This window comes from Solanum pennellii, chromosome 9, assembly GCF_001406875.1.
Source record: "Solanum pennellii chromosome 9, SPENNV200".
In the NCBI taxonomy this organism is placed as follows: Eukaryota; Viridiplantae; Streptophyta; class Magnoliopsida; order Solanales; family Solanaceae; genus Solanum; species Solanum pennellii.
Window position 1 is genome coordinate 34,487,264 of NC_028645.1, and position 12,745 is coordinate 34,500,008.

Below are 12,745 nucleotides of genomic sequence, written 5' to 3' on the forward strand. Positions count from 1 at the left end.
GCCTAGGATTTTTAATGCAGCCCTTGTCAACCATGACAAGTTGCACAAACATGCTCTAATTTATCTTGAATTATAAAGAGAAAAATAACCAAGGGAAATGTTTATATTTCATAGATAGATCTCCATAACACAAAATATGACTCCGAACCAGTAACCAACTAGTAATATTAGGAAAACCTATCAAAATGTCCTTTAAGATTCAGCTTTAAAGAACCAAATTACGTAACTATAATTGCACAGGTTGCATCAGCAATTAGCTAGCTTGCAATTTGAAAGCACGAATGAACTTCATACATAGCTAATTTCACCTCCTCCTCCAATAGAATCGAAGGCGATTACCAATTAGGATGCATCGAACCTTCACTATTGACAATAGGCTTCTTAATATCTATGCCAACAACTCTTCTAAGGTACTATTCATCAAATTTGGGTTCTTAAGCTTACCAGTCAAATAACCAACATCAACCATTCTACTAATTAATTTCAAATATCCGGCCTTGGACTCCATATACATATGATAGAGTAGATTTTTGGGTTATATTTCTAGGACCTATAAAAGTGATGAGTAATTGGTGAACAGAATTGGGGAGAACAATTAGATTATCCAATACCAACATGCGCCTAAATTGAATAATTTGGCACCGTTTTTTCACATGTAATAGCAATATATCTCCATTATTTACAATATCAATTCTAACAAATGGATTCGGAGTACTCTTCGATACACTCTTTAGTTGCGAGATACTACTATTCATGATGGCTAAGCGGTAAGTGACTGTTTCACCACCAATTTTCATATTGTAAGATGTCGCTTGGATCAGCCAAGGAAGTGGCAATTGCTCAAACATTTTCACTCTTAGTATTATTGTTAGTCATTTTTGTTAGGCTTAAGACATAGATAGCCCCTTGAATTAGCACGCGTTTTTCGGTTAGACACCTTAGCAAGATCTTCTTCCTATTAAACACTTAATGTATAATTAAGATGTGTCTATTAGACACACATTGTTGAGTTTACATAGTGATTGTAGTGCACTCATTAAAAGCACGTGAAATATTTGTAATGTCTCTCTTTATCCCTGTTTTTTCACCTCTGAACCCTTCTCCTCAATTTCCTCCAACACAGCCATAATCATCTCTCATTCACCTCTTGAAAATGTCTTCTTCCTTCACTCTCTAAAGTTAAAATTAAAATGGTATTATTAAAGCAACATCAGTCTTGACGGTTGAATTAAAAACATGATTAAGCTAAACCCATAAACAAAGTTGTTAAAAATAACTAAATACGATGGAGTTGTACCTTTTTGATTTCTTGGTAATTTGAAATTTAAATCATATTTGTTAATGATAAAAAAAAAAGAGAAAGAAGAAGAGAAAATATTGTTTGGGATGAAAAAATTGAGCTATGCAAGTTAGAGAATATTGTTTGGAAGGAAAGGGGAGGATAAATTATGAAATATTTTTATAACAATTAAAAAGAACAAATAGAAAGTTCATAAAATTATTAATGGTGAAATTTAAGTTGATAGTGAGGAGGGGAATCAAAGAAGATGATGGAGAGGGGCGGTTGGATCTGATAATTTATTTGTAAAAGATACTTTTTTTTAATTTGCCACATGTCATGGTAGGATTTACTCTTTTTCATATTATAGTGTTTGAAAGTCACACAATCTATATATATTTTGGGTAATGTCATTGAAGTGTCTGATAGGCACACTATGTGTATACATAAGTTGTTCAATAGAAATATGGCCTCATTATTGTGTCTAAATGGAAAAAGCGTGCAAATTCAAGGGGCCAGTTATGTGTTAACCTTTTTGATAATATATAATTTGGACATACAAAACGTTACATTTTCTTGTTGAAAAATGAAGCGTGCTTTATATCTTCACCTAGGTGGAGATGAAGTGATTTTCCAATTTCCAAGGGCTTTATATTTAGGGATAATTGTATAGAATAACAAACTAATAATATAAAATAAATACAGTAGCTACCATTTCATTTATTTGTGTTTCATAGCAAATTATTTGTCAGTCCATCTCTCCATCATATTCTCGCTCGCCACTCTCCCGCTCTCGCTCGCTTCATGTCGCTCGCCTCTCTCGCTTCATGTCGCTCGCCTCTCTCGCTTTATACAATAGAATTGTATAAATTGTGTTTTTGTTTGTATAAAGCTAGGTATATATACATGCAAATACATATATCTCCGTCCTATACACTTATAATTATACAATACAAATATTTCCCTGCCCAAGTCTCTTTTTCCTCTCTCTCTTTCTCGTTTTATACAAATTCAAATTGTATATAATTTTTTCTCTTTCTCGTTTTATACAATTCGATTCAAATATATATTCCCTGCCCAAGTCTTTTTTGTCTTTCTCTCTCTCTAATTTTATACAAATTCAAATTGTATAGGATTTTTCTCTTTTTCGTTTTATACAATTTGATTCAATTATATATGTATAGCGAATTATACATATATATGTTTGCTATGAAGCGCAATTATGCAAACTTTCTTATAGCATACAAATATGAATTTTATGTTTGTTGTATGTGAAAGTTGCCCTATTTAGTCTATCTCTTTATATCGTTCACATTTACAGTTAGGCATGCAACACCATGTAAAAATATGAATATTTTGATTTTTTAGATTGCTATCAACAAATTGGATTGAAGAAAAAAAATCTTTTAAATATGTTCATGTAAAAAACGAAGATGGCTCATGATTTTTTATTTTATTTATTCATAAAGAGGTACAAAATTAAATAATTTTGAGATTTTAATAGTAAATGTGTTTGTCTTTATTTTAAGATTTAATTAATTAAAATGAAACTCTAACTATTATTAGAAAAAATAATTACTGCTATACATTTCCTCACAAAAGATTTTATAATCCTTCAATTCTAAATGATGTATTACAAATTATTTTAACCAGCAGATGTATATAGTGCAATATAAATTCTCTATATTTTGATTAATTATTCCTTCTAAATTTACATGGTTGATGAGTAATTTTCTAAATTTATAATTTAATTTTGCTTTTTGCCTTGAGTAAGTTTCGTAAATACACATGAATGCAAGTTAATCATAACTACATATCTAATCACTTCGTCTTATTCACTCTTTTATAATTCGTCAAATCTCTCCTTTTACAATATGTATTTGGCGACTTTTTACCGATAAATTATTTTATGTAACTTTATTATTCTATGAATATAAGTTTATTTATATATTTTTATATCACAGTATTCTCTGCGAAATTAATTATTCAACTCGTAAGAAGAACCACCATTAATCTTAAATGTAAACAACATTGTCTAAAGTACAATAATTTTTCAATTGTTTTATATTTGATACTCTTTAATTAAATTAATTCAAACTTTGGAATGAATAAAATTAAAGTGAAATGATACGATGTGTAATGACTTGCATTTATATAAGTTAGAAAATTTATTCTAGGCAAGAAGTATATTTTAATATTTATTAGGAAAAATGTGATGTAGATTTAAAATTTGAGAGAAAACATATGAAAGTATTAATTATTCTAGAAAGAAAAAGAAATGTAAAGGAGTCATATTCAAAAAAGAGAAAGGATGAAATAGACCAAAAATTTTAAAACTCAAAATTAGGAAAAATATCAAATTTACGTTTGAACCATGTGGAAGATTTAAATTTATCATTTGTTTAATAAACTAATCCTTAAATCGTGTGACACATTACATTATCAAGTGCTAAGCTTCTCTCCTTTAAAATTCATTCCAAATTTGTTCTAGCATAATTGAAGGATAAATTTGACCTCAAATATATATTAATAGAGGACAAGTCGATTTCATTTTTCATAGTTCAAGAACAAATTGATTCTTTACCCTTTGAAATTTACGAAGATAGAATTGAAAAATATATTAAATTATTTTTTCAAATTTAAAATCAGACTCCACGTTTGATTCCTTTAGAAAAGGAAAAACTTATAATCAAACACTAATTAAAAATAAAATTAAAAACATTTCCAAAAAAAAAGTAAAACACTATCATAACTCCTTAAATTAAATGACTAATATTTAGGTCTATTTTAATTTAAACTAGAAATACACAAAATCTCATCCTATAAGCCTTAAAAAAATATCAGTACTAAAATCTGAAATTTATCCTGAAAGAAATAAAACCATAAATTCTCCTCTTTCATTTCGAAAATGGGGGTTTCTAATTGGGTTCTGAACGATGCTTCTATTGCCGTAACGTTGCTAATTGCTCAAGCAATAAGGTTACACTGGATTTTTCAAAAAAAAAATGACAGTATGGTTTCAAAATAAACGGGCGGTGACATAAGTCTTAAGTATTGGGTGTAGGTGACAAATATGTGATTAATTGTCATGCCACGAGCTACCCCCGAGACTCGGACACGGGACCTAGGACCACATATTATCCCAAACTAAACCTGCTGACATGATCATGAGCATACTGAAGAATATAAACTGATGCGGAAGTTAAGTTATACTTTAAATGAAAAGATGGGGAAGACCCATATACTATAGCTGAAATATTTGAAAATAGATGAGTTTAATACAAAGAAAATATTAACCCAATACTAAGATGCAACTAACTATGTCTTAAAATAGCCTCTAAACTGACTAGCAAAAACTAAAACTAAAGGACTAAATTCTGGAAAATAAACTCATGACTATTGTCCTCGGAGAATGAGGACTCACCACTGAATCTACTGAACTGGAGATCAGAAATCGATCTAAGCGCGATCTGGATGCTGAGAACCTAAACCTACATCACGAGAAGATGTAGTGCACGTATGCGTCAATACTTGAAGGTACTGCGCATGTAGGATAGAGTAAAGCTGAATTAAAATATAACTGAACAAGAATAAAAGAAAGTATAATAATTGGAACATGATATATATACTGAATTCTGAGCTAACTGGATGCAATCACCAAATTTATAACATACTGAGACTGGATACAAACTGATATGAAAATATGGTCCGTAAAAGAGAGTCTAACTGGACTGTGGGAGCTACTAAAAATCGATAATAAAACCACTTGAGCTAAAAGTGGAGTCTGATTTCTTTTCCCCATCAGAGGACGGAATATACCCTGCCAGAGGTATAAATGCATGTTGGCGTGATTGCTAAACTGATGCCCACATAGGGGACTTACAACCTACATGGCTAGTAGTTCTGGTACTAAGTGGGTACGCTGAGCTCTACTCCAACTCGGTATTATGCTACTCCCAATGATTTAAGTAGTTAACTGATTATGACTGAATTTCTGTGAATACTGGATAGCTAAAAAATGAACATGTAAATTGGAATGCAACAATTATCTGAAAATGATGCATTAATAACTAAGGATGTATATCTGGAGTCACTGAAATATCTAACCTATCATGTGTAATTCAAGAAATAAATAAATACACAGGTAGGATTCTGAAATCCATGTGATAAACTAAATAATAACTTTACAATCTGATTTGAAACACATATTTAACTAATTTATGATGATCTGTTGTAATTCTAGAAACCCTAGGTTTAACCATGATAAGAGAATCAAGAACTTACTGAAAACTATGGATCTAATGGGTGAAAGGAACCCACTAGTAAAATTCCACATACCTGGTGATAAAATCCACAGATAAATATTTAGATTTCGAGGCTGGAACTGATGGAACCTTGATGTGTTCTTGAACTAGGGTTCTTGACCTTTTTCTCCTTTCTTGCCTCTAATTTTCTATGTTTTTATTTAATGATTTGACTTAGGTAAGTTTTAATTATGTTTCTAAGCTTAAACTGACTAAAATCTTATAATTTAGGGTCAAAACGACATATTTTAGGGTTTAAATGAAGTGGAAAAAGACTAAAAGACCCCTGAGTTCATTGTTGTCGGACCAAACGACGACCTAGACTGACAGACCGTCATTCAATCGACGGTCCATCGTTTGGGTCGGTTCGATAGGCCTTTACTAAAATGGGCATACCTTTTTTACTCGGAGGTCTGAAAGTTAATTCAATTATCTATCATTTGATAGGTCATGAAAACCTAATTCATTTTGTGCTACGAGTTATGATCATTTGAAGTTACCCAACAACACTTTCCCCCTAACTGTCCGCTATTTTTCACCTATGGTCATACCTATGGTCCGTAGGTCCATCTACGGATCGTACTGGTCAATCGTGGTTTATGTCAAAGGTTCGGTAAATGGGTGTTAATTGACGAGCACAGACTATGGACCGCAGTCTGACTTATGGACCGTAGGTCTGTCCGTGGTTAGACACTTAGTCAACTTTTCTGGGTTGCGTCATGGGAGAGTTTCAGTCACAAACTACGTATGTGCAGTACAGTCCGTAGATCAAACTATGGTCCGTCGATAGTGATCGTCTATTGCACCTGCAGATTTCTGAAAAGCCTATTTTTGGTATTTTTTGGATATGGGGTGTTACATTATCTCCCCCTTGGGAACATTCGTCCTCGAATGAAGACTAAACTAGCTGAAATAGAGGAATAATTCTGCAATTCCTACTACTAAACACTGAGGACTGAGTTTCAAACTTGATTAAGTTCCAAGAACATGCAAATACGCTAAAATGCAAGTACTAACTGAGGGAACATGATTCTAAGGCTGCATTCATGCATGAATGAATGAAAAACTAGAGAGGAACTATTACCTCAAGCTAGAGTAGAATCGAAAGGAAAGAGGTGAGGATATTTGGCTTTCATGGCTGCTTCTGCTTCCCAAATAGCTCCCTCTATGGACTGACTCCTCCACAAAACCTTGACTAAAGCGATTTCATTGTTTCTCAACTTTATAACCTGAGGATCAAGAATCTAATCTATTATATCCTCATAAGAAAGACTATATTTCACCGCCACACTCTGGAATGTCACTACAGAGGCTGGATCACCCACACACTTCTTCAAGAGCGAGATGTGGAAGACCGGATGCACTGCTGCTAAGTCTGCTGGCAACTCTAACTTATATTCCACCTTTCCAATCCTTTTCAAGATCTTGTAAGGTCCTATATATCTAGGACTGGGCTTCCTTTTCTTGTCAAATATCATCACCCCTTTCATAGGTGACATTTTCAGAAAAACCCAATCATCAACTTGCAACTCTAGTTTTCTTCTCCTTACATCTGCGTAAAATTTCTGACGACTTTGGGCTATCTTAAATCTATATATAATGAGTTGCACTTTCTACATCGCATAAATGACTAAATATGGCCCTATGAAAGTTGTTTCACCTACTTCAAACCAACAAATAGGAGATCTACATCCAAACCCATACAAAGCCTCATAAGGGTCCATCTAAATGCTGGAATAGTAGCTATTGTTGTAGGCGAACTCAATCAGAGGAAGGTGATCATTCCAACTACCCTTGAAATCGATCACACAAGCTCTCGACATATCCTCTCGGGTATGAATGGTACGCTCTGCCTATCTATCCGTTTGCGGATGCAATATTGTGCTAAGTTTAACTTGAATACCAAGACCCTTCTGAAATGACTTCAAGAAATGAGAGATAAATTAAGGACCTCTATTTGAGATTATAGACAAAAAAACCCCATGCAACCTCACAATTTCATTAATGTAAAGCATGGCATAGTCCTATAATGAATCTGTAGTCTTGACCGCCAAAAAGCGAGTAGTCATCCTATCAACTATCACCCAAATGGAGTCAAGGTGTCTGTTGTCTTAGAGTATGAGCTAAACCTGTGATGAAATCCACATTGATCACATCCCACTTCCAAGTAGGAATATCGATCTCTTGAGTCATACCTCCTGGTTTCTGCTGTTCTACCTTGACTTGTTTGCAATTGGGGCACTCACTCACAAAAGCTGCTATATTCCTCTTCATGACATTCCACTATTAAAATTCCCGCAGATCGCGATACATCTTAGTGGCACATGGATGAATAGAATACCTGGAGTTATGGGATTTTGCAAGAATATTCTATATCAACTCGCCCACATTAGGAACACACAATCTACCCTGGTAGCGAAGTACACCATCTCCCCCTTGGGAGACAACCTCCACTCTCTGATTGTGGACTGCACCTTTTAGTTCAGGCAAGATTGAATCACTATCTTGCTTTTCCTTAACCTCCACTACCAAAGAAGATTTAGCCCCATTTTGAGCTATTACACCACGATCTGATATGCTCATATGGCGAACTCCCAAGCGAGCAAGCCTGTGAACATCCTTCACTAATTCCTTCCTTTCTTCCTCAACATGGGCTACAGTACCAATAGATAACCTGCTAAGAGCATCTGCTACTACATGCGCCTTACCAGGATGATAATGCACACTCATATCATAATCCTTAAGGAACTGAAGCCATCTCCTTTGGCGAAGATTCAACTCTTTTTGGGTAAACACATACTGAAGGCTCTTGTGATCAGTGAACACATCTACATTAATACCATACAAATAGTGTCTTCATATCTTGAGTGCAAATACTACTATTTCAAGCTCAAGGTCATGAGTTGGATAGTTCTTCTCATAAACCTTAAGCTTTCTAGAGGCATAAGTTATAACCTTATCTCGCTGCATCAACACACAACCTAGGCCAGCTCTGGATGCATCACAATAGATCACATAACCATCTGAACCCTGTGGTAGAGTCAAGACAGGAGTTCTAGTATATCTAGTTTTAAATTCTACAAAGTTTTCTCACAATCATCTGACCATTGGAACTTGACGATCTTCTGAGTTAACCTAGTCAATGGTGAGTCTATGGTTTAGAATCCTTCCACGAACCTTCTCTAATAACCTGCTAAACCAAATAAACTTCTGATATCTGTAGTAGAGGTAGGTCTGGGACATTGTTTCACTGCTTCTATCTTCTGTGAATCCTCTCGGATCCCTTTGCTAGATACAATGTGACCAAGGAAAGCACCTAATTGCAACCAAAACTCAATTTGCTAAACTTAGTGAATAACTGGCTATCCTTAAGAGTTTGCAGAATAACTCTCAGATGACTCTCATGTTCTTTCTCATTCCTAGAGTAAATAAGGATATCATCAATAAAGACGATAACGAACAAGTCCAAGTACTATTTGAACTCTCTGTTCATAAAATCCATGAAAGTTGTAGGAGCACTGGTTAGTTCAAACGACATAACAACAAATTCATAATGACAATACCAAGTTCTGAAGGTTGTCTTCGGAAAGTCACTATCTCTGGCTCTAAGCGGATGATAACCCGATCTGAGGTCCATCTTTGCAAAATGGATAGCACCCTTAAGTTGGTCAAACAAGTTATCAATCCTGGGGATGGGATACTTATTCTTGATTGTGACCTTGTTCAACTGTTTATAGTCAATGCACGTTCTGAGAGAACCATATTTCTTTTTTACAAAAAACACTGATGCACCCCATGGTGAAATACTAGGTCTAATGAAGCCCTTATCTAGAAGGTTTTTCAATTGCTCTTTCAATTCCTTAAGCTCTGCTGGAGCCATTCTGTAAGGAGGAATAGAAATATGCTGGGTATCTGGAAAAAGATCAATTCCAAAGTCGATTTCTTTTTTGGGAGGGACTCGGCGAAGATCTTCTGGAAATACTTATGGAAACTCACAACTACTAGAACTGACTTAAGAGTTGGGGTTTTAGAGATGGAATATTTAATCTGAACTAGATGATAGAGATAACCCTTAAAGATCATCTTTCTGGCCTTAAGGTAAGAAATGAATCAACCTATAGGCGCTAAGTTACTACCCTTCCACTCTAAGATTGGTTCATTTGGAAACTGAAAACGAACAATCCTAGTTCTACAATCGACTGAGGCAGAATAGGAATGTAATTAATCCATGCCCATAATGACATCGAATTCTACCATTTATAACTCTACAACATCTAGACTGTGACAGGGCAATTTCTGTGTTCCCGTCTAGCTATAACTGGGATACCGACTGGAGTAGAGACTGAGAAAGGTTCTGAGACAATTTCTGGACTAACACTAAATTGGACTACTATGTAAGGAGTTACAAATGAAAAAGTAGCCCCTGGATCTAACAATGCAGAAACATCAAGGTCAAAGACTCGTAATGTACCAGTAACTAATTAGGATAACCTTCATGATCCTAGCAAGCTTGAAGAACATACAACCTGTTCTGGCACTGACCGCCACATGTACCAGATAAGTTACCCTATTGAGTCGGGCGACTAGATGGTGCTAATGAAGTTGTAGACTGAGCTTTACCATTACTAACTCCTTCACCCTGTCTAGAAGAAAAATCACTCAACCTATGACAAAACTGACTGCAGCAAAATCATCCTTCTTTTCCTGCGAGGCAATCACCCGGATGGTTCTTGCCACACTTGGTGAAAGTGGGTAAGTCTTGGTGCATGAAACACTACCCTAAGACTTAGAGCCTTATGCCCCAGCCTTCTGGTCATACCTGTTCTTGGAAGATGGAACACTAGATGACGAAGAGGATGGAAAAGAAAATTTATGCTAACTCTGAGAGCGATTTCCACCACTCTATTTCTACTGAGAATCGTCATAGTTCCCAGTCCTAGACTTCTTGTTCTCCTTGGACTGTTCCCTAAGCTTATCACCCTGAACCTATTGATCATGAGTTATAAGCATAGAGATGTTCATATCTACGAGTCTGCACTCAGTTTTCACCAAATCCGACACTACATACAAGAACTTATTCATTTGAGCCCAGGAGTCAACAACCATGTGAGGAGCATACCTAGAGAGTTGGTTAAACTTGAGCTTATACTCTTGGACCGTCATGTTTCTCTCCCTTAAGTTCATGAATTCCTGAGCCTTTGCTTCTCTCAACTCTATGAGTAGGCATGATCTGAAATGTAGAACGTCGAGTTAGAAGGGATTTTGATCATACCTTATGCACGATAGGAGTAAAAAGAAAGTGAAGTTTTTCCTAAAACACTTTGTATCCTCCCTCTCATTAGATGTGGTGCACTTCACACCCATGAAAATGAATCAACTAAATGTGGATTTTAAGACATCCTAGGACTTAAACCTAGTGCTCATATACCAAGTTTGTCACACCCTGATTTACCCTCGAGATGCGTACACGGGACCTTGGACCACAAGTGATTCCAAGCTAACCTTGCTGGCATGATCATGAGAATACTGAAGAATATAAACTAATGTTGTAAGACCCCAAAAATGAGCTAGGGTGTCTAGAGCCTAAAATGTTCTTCATAAGGGTATAATATCCTAAAATGGATTGTTATATTGTATTGAGGCAGTGTGTAAGGTTTTAGGTGATTTGGAAGTCAAACATCAAGAGATGGCCAAGACGTTCGACGACTAGTCATCTATGTGTCTCATGTGTCTATACGTGCTTATATTGGTATGTCATGAGCTTGTAAAGTCTTAAGATGAGTTATAATCATCTTTATAGGTAGTATATGGATTTTCATAAAGTTTGGAGGTCAAATGTCCAAAAAAGTCTAAGACGTTTGAAGGTTAGCACTTGAGACGTTCAAGTATGTCTTGATGGGTCCTAGCATGTCTTGACTTGTTTTATGCGTGAACTTTGGGTTACACTTAAATGGAAGTTCATTCAATTGTCAATGTGCATCATACGTTGGATACGTCTGGGTACGACTTCTCAAGGGCCCCACAAAAGGGCCAACAAAAAGGACCCAAGGGTTGTCGAGACACTGCCTTGGCAGTGTCAATCGACGAGCTCCAAGACACGCCTCGTCAGTCCATCGATGCCCCTTCGATTGGGGCGTGAGTTTACACTTAGTGACAGGAGATGAATCCACCAAAAGGAAGCTGCTGTCACAATCGACGGAGCAGCAGGACGACCCGTCGTCCAGTCGACGCCCAGTCGATGGTTGCCTGCAACTGCTGCCATACGAAGTCGTCTATTTAAGGGGTAAATGGGAAATTCACCCCACGTCCTAAAATGACCCTACTTGATTTATTTATCTATTTTTGGGTGTATTTAATGGATAAAACAAGTGAACAAACCATTCCCAATCCCTTCTTCATAAATTAGACTTTCCCTCAAGAAACCTCCATTGAAGGTGAAGCTCAAGAATAGCTTAAAGCTTGGATTTCTATGATTTCTTCATCAATTTTTAGATATTTTTAAATATACAAAGGTGTGGTGATCCTTCATCTTTAAGTAACCTTTCACTTGGAGAGTTCTTCTCAAGTTTCCAAAGATATTTCATGGTCAAACTTTCAGTTTTTCAATATAGCCATGGGTTCTTTATCAGAACATTTTTAATGGATTAATCATCATGAATTGATGATACTGTGATATTTTTAACGTGAAAAACAATCCAATTGCATGATAAACCCATGTCCCTTCCCAAAATTGATTTAGCCTAGCATGGCATTGTGATCATGGCTTGTTATTGATTGAATTGTGATTCTATAAAATTGTATTGGTTATATTTACTATTGTTTACGTGAATTTATGATGAATTTATGATGAAGGATCCATGTGGATCAATTTATGAAGAATTTAACATGCCTAACTTAGATTTCCATGACTCACGGTAACATTGATCTCATAATGTATAAAATTTGAATTCGATTATGTTAAATTGATTTTTAACTACTTCCTATCATGTATAAATATTATGAATCATATTTAATGGATCTAATGTTGATCAAGGCTTGAGGATTAGGTAGTATTGATTCATGTTCTCCTATCTTCTATAAAGTGCTAATGTAGCTCTATGTATCTTGATTCCATGGTAATTGATTCATGATGTTGTATAAGGTTAATTGTACTCTAGCTATT

General features: G+C 35.4%; 1 pseudogene; it reads right to left on the reverse strand.

Annotated features, from left to right (window-relative positions):
• Positions 1–218: 218 nt before the first annotated feature.
• Positions 219–848, reverse strand: LOC107030106 (annotated as a pseudogene).
• Between the last annotated feature and the right edge of the window lie 11,897 nt (positions 849–12,745).